Here is a 5,596-nt window from a genome sequence, read left to right as displayed (position 1 = left end):
CTCAGCCATCATCTTTTGTATTGTTTTGAAGTCAGGCAGGAGAAGCATCTTTTTATTGAAGTTATCTGCAAGAAACAAGTAAATTAGTTCAAGTCTAAATGATTCGGAAGTATTGAAAGGTATTCGCTTTGAGATATTACCTTGTGAGGCCATCAGGTCGTGCGTCACAAAATGGAGGTTTTTTCTGATCAGTCGATGGAACGACCTCTTCTTCGGAGGCAGCTGATAGATGATGCAGATGATCTCGAAGTCGTTGGAGGACAGCTCGTACCGAGGAAGAGTGCCTTCAAAAAATGAATACAAATATTAGTTATAATCCGAACCGAAGAGAAAAAAAAAAAATACAGCTACAATACTCACTAAGTGATGAGTACTTGGTGGGGGCTGTAAGAGGTGCCAGGGGGTCCCCCTCCATCGTGTCCCATCTCCCGAAAGCTTAGCACCACGAGCTCTTCCACTCCTTGATGGAGCTAGACAGATCGAGTACGAATGGAGTGTGGGAACCTCAAGATGTCAGGTAGTACCAGCCCCTGGTCTTATCCCCCCCCTCCGGCTGTTACTTTTGGAATATAGAGGGTCTAAAAAACAGAGAAAGGCATCTCCACCCATAGTGACGCCTCTTTCCATAACATTCAGGAGCCCACCATTTGGCTCCAGGAGTTCGGGTTCAGTTGGGTCGGTGCTAAGCCATAAGACCTAAGCACCATTCGAAAAAAAGGATGAAGTGGAAGCCTAAGACCGGTCCTAAGGATCGCGTCACTTATCGCCACGCACCCTGGCCTAGGGTAGCAGGCCCTCTCGTCAGGCTCGGGTAGGATCAGATCTATACTATTCGGTATCCTATATTCAGTCCTAAGTCTTTCTAGGTTGGCCTCCTTTAGCTTGGAGGGGTAATCCGACGCCCCCCAATGCACAGAGATGTCTATTGGGCTATCTGGGCTTTTCCAAATGTTCTCCCCCCAAGTATCGATTCGCCTACTTCGGAGCAGGCCGCAACAATGGGCTCGTCCATCCGTACTAACTCCAGCCCCTTCCCAAACTAGCACTACCATCGAAAGCCATTTTCAGAAAGGAAATATCTCAAAATAGTTACTAAAACTTACGAGTTTGAGTGTTTCCCAGCCGAAAATGGTCAAAAAGTGGTGTGTGGTTGTCGAAAAATCAAAGTTCTCGTCGGAAATGCTTGAAGAACGCCGGAAATTGCAAAAAGGTTTGAGAGCAATGGGATTTTCTATTTTCGCAAGAGTAAAAAATTTCAAAAAATGCTCAAGTCCGCTTTTTATAGAGCGCTCCAACTAATCTCCACCGTTGAATTCAAATGCAATCAATCTAAGCCGTCCGTCATATCATCAATCTAGTCCGTTGAAATGAAACGCCAGATTTGATTTACGCCTGAGGTTTTACTGTGACCCTCACGCTTACATATAACGCGTCGCTTCGGTCACCACTAGCCATCAACAATAAGTAGCCGCAGCAGCCTTTTAGGGGAATAGGCGCTGTACCCAACTGTTACCTTGAAAATACACAACAGCTGTCAAAACATCTAGCGTCATATACGCCCGCCTCAGATCGATCTCCTCGCTCAACTTTGCAAAGCTTAGACGCACTTGACGCGGAGTCCCCTGTGGGTCATCGCCTCAGTCGCTATGTTCCCTCCTAAGCTTTACAAAGTTTTGGCCATCTCCCAACGCGTCGTTCCCTATGGGTCAGTGCATCGGTGGCAGATGAGCTCCTCACTCAACTTTACAAAGTTTAGGTGCACCTGACGCGGAGTCCCCTACGGGTCATTGTCTCGGTCGCCGCGTTCCCTCCTTAGCTTTGCAAAGTTTTAGTCATCTCCCAAAGAGTCGTCCCCTGTGGGTCAGTGCACCGGTGGCAGATGAGCTCCTCACTCAACTTTGCAAAGCTTAGGTGCACCTGACGCGGAGTCCCCTGCTGGTCATCGCCTCGGTAGCTGCGTTCCCTCCTTAGCTTTACAAAATTTTAGTCATCTCCCAACACGTCGTCCCTTGTAGGTCAGCGCACCGGTGGCAGATGAGTTCCTCACTCAACTTTACAAAGCTTAAGCGCATCCGGCACGGAGTCCCTTATGGGTTATCGCCTCGGTTGCTACATTGACAATCTCCCCACGCATCGTCCAGTTCGTCAGCACCTCGACCTCACGTAAATTTTTTCCCTCACGCAGTGGCGAAGATTTAGCGCATCTGCCTGGGATCAACGCATCGGTTCTCACAAGCTACGGTTTCCATCCCGAGGCGCACATACCCGATCGGGAAGACAAGTCTACTTATGATATAAATATTCATACTTGGACTTGGGGGACCACTGTTACGCCCCTAACTGAACCACTTCAGAAAGTTCACCACTACATCATGCGAGGTGTGGCACGCTCATCCGAAGTGACTTCACCAATGGAGACGATCTGCTATCACACTACGAGGCATAGTAATCCTGAAGGACCGATCGAAGCTCCCTTGCCCCCTGAATCTGAGGCGAAATTAACCCCGGGGACCTTGGCCAGAGGATCCACCGTCGATTTCAGAATGAGATCTTTGTTAAGATCTTTTCTGCCCCTAAGGTTTAAAGTGATTTGACGTCTCCATGAGGCTAGTTGATGTGACCTATCAACTTTATCTCAACTCAACTCGGGAGAAGTAACTACCCGCCCACTCTATAGACGCGGCTGATTGACGCCTATGAGCAGACGCCTTATACAGTTCAGATGTATACACGTGTCCCACATCCAATGACTCTCCTCACTTATAAATACCCAAGGCTTGGCAAGAGGTAGATGTAATGAAACTCTTTCTACTTAGCACTCCATAGCATGCAAATATATATTCTCCTCTCCACTATTTTGCACAACCTTGGTACTATTTCGATCACATGAGCCTAACTTGACCGTCGGAGTGTATACGGTCGCCACCACCCCCGCTGGTTCCGACCGTGTGCATCTAACCGTGCATTGACTGTGCTCAGAGAGGAATACGTGGAGTGGCTACCGGTTAGCCACGTGGATGGTCCAATTTCTAAGGTCAACAATAATCAAAACAAAGATTTGAACAAGTTAAATATGTTAGCACTTGCTAAATTTTTATTTATTTATTTTTCTTTATATTGATATATACAAGCGTGTGTATATATATTCCTAACCTTAAACAAGACTATTCAACAGTTTGAAAAGTCCTCAATAATAGAGTATTTGTTAGGTGAGCTAATCCCTACGTTTCGCAATTGCCAACTCCCTTGCTTAGATGCCTCGGTCACCATCCTTTCGTTATTGAAGTGACAATACGTCATATTCGGGCAGCCATATTAGTTGTATACCTTATTTCTGGTCGGGAAGTTGATTTATGAAGTCAGTTCATTGCATGCATGCATGAACCCCGTCTGTGAAAGGGATACGTAAGAAGGTGAAAAGTTAACATATTCAATCATGGGTTCATATCAAGAGTTCGTTTAACAAAAATTCTGAAAAGTTAAAAATTTCTTTTGAATTATAAAATTATTTTTTGATATGAAGATCATCACCAACTTAAGGAAGCTCCATGATCCATGCATAGAAGATGCTAGAAGAATTCAATTACTATCACCACCATTTATGGATGTATCTAGAATTATGTTCACCACCATACTAGAACATTCCACAATCATCCATTAACACCTATAAATACAAGGTGATTGTGTATGCATGAGTGATGAGAGAAAGTGTGTGAAAAGAGAGAGAACAACTAGAAAAAGTGGGAAAGAGAGACAAAATGAGGTAGTGTAGTGTGTCAGTAAGGAGTGTCTCTATACAATCAAAGTGTGTAAAATCTATTTTATAAATAAAATAATATATTTCTTTAAGTCTTAAATTCTACATGATATGTTTAAATGATTTTCTAAAAGTATTTTATCTTGTTAGAAGGAACTGGACTAACGTAGTTTCCTCAAGAATCTTTTCCAAAAGAAGCACAAACAAAAACAAAAACCCCACCAGACGAATCCTAAAAGTCTTGCATTTATTAGTGGAACTAACTAATATAAGTTTTGCAGTCGTTAAGAATGTAACTATCGTCAATGACATTCGTTCATTTAGTTACTTTCCCTCTAAAATTTGATCTCTTCCTCTTAACTACTACCGTCAGCCTACCCAAGTTCAGCATGAGTTTTTCATTCTTGATTATTCCTTCCCAAACTCTATATATCTTTCTGTTAGAATTGCTGACAATGAAATTCATAATTGTATCCACAATTTTCTTGGTTATTATTATTTGGGTAGACTATGAACGCCAATATGCCATCATTATAGTAACGAACCATTATTGTCCAAATAAAAGACATGCTCTTGACTCTTCCACAATTTTTTTTAGACTAAGTATTCATCAATTTTAACGCGTAAAATTTACGATTACACGCAAACATGGAAAGAAGATAGTCATTTTTTCTTTGTGAAAGTCCCTTTCGTGTTGTCCAATTAAGATTGCTAAAAATATAGTTGAATAGAGTATCTTCGATATCGAATTATACAAAAATAGTCAAGTCGGGTTGGGTCGAGTGAAGGAGTGAAAAACTGCTTTGTTATTAAATTTCAAATTAGAAAAGGTCTATGCCTGGTGGGGCCCGCCAATAACCAGCCCAACAGCAACTCTTTCTTCCCGCGATGTTAGTCAAGACTCAAGAAGTATCAAGGAAATACTAATTTTCTTCATTTAATTAACAATTCAGATAGAAAAGTAAAAAAATTATTTATGGAAGTTTGATTTTGAATAATAAACAATTCAAGAGATAACATCAGTCTTTCTGTAGAGATTTAATATTTGTATTTATTGAATAAGGATATATAAATTATTCTAGGAATAAAACAATTAAAATAAATTTCTCTAGACGATCAAATATTCCAAATGATTATAGAGTTTGTTCTGATAATTTCATTGTACCATCTGGTTTATTAGTCCATTGAGTTAGTTTGACATACATAAAATGCACTTAGCTCCACGCCATGTGATCGAAATTTAAATTTTTTAATTGAATTTCACTTAGGAAATATTTATTGAAGAATATCGAGACTATATGATTGAATCAAGTGATTTAGCCCTCGTTTGATAACAATTTTTCACCCTAGAAAATCAATTTAACTATTCTAATCATCATTTTTTACTTCTTCACTCATAGGTGGGACTCATTTTTCTCTTTAACAGTTATAAAATTAATTATTATATTCACTACTGAACAGATCCTTAATGTTAATTGATTTACAGAAGTGTTTGATCTAACACTACTTTGGAAGGAATCAATTGAATGAATGGACTTGCATACGTTGAATTTGTGAATGTATATACTTGAAAAAAAAATTAGCTCATGATTTCCTCAAATCCTTCTAAACTTGTAACTTCATTGACTAAATTTTGAGTACGATTGTACCAACTTGTAGGTTTACTTTGATTTTATCATCGAGTTATATAGTTTTAACGTATTTGATTCACTTTTAATAAGTTCTCAAATGTAAGATAGAGGTCGCACATTTTGCATATTCAAACTTCTAAATTGATGTTAAGCTAGAATGTGGTCAACATCGGCCAAATAACCTCTCAATTACGTGATTCGAGTACTC

This window comes from Olea europaea, chromosome 18 (assembly GCF_002742605.1).
Source record: "Olea europaea var. sylvestris chromosome 18, O_europaea_v1, whole genome shotgun sequence".
In the NCBI taxonomy this organism is placed as follows: domain Eukaryota; kingdom Viridiplantae; phylum Streptophyta; class Magnoliopsida; order Lamiales; family Oleaceae; genus Olea; species Olea europaea.
The sequence above is the reverse complement of the archived record's forward strand: the minus strand, read 5'-3'. Positions refer to the sequence as shown.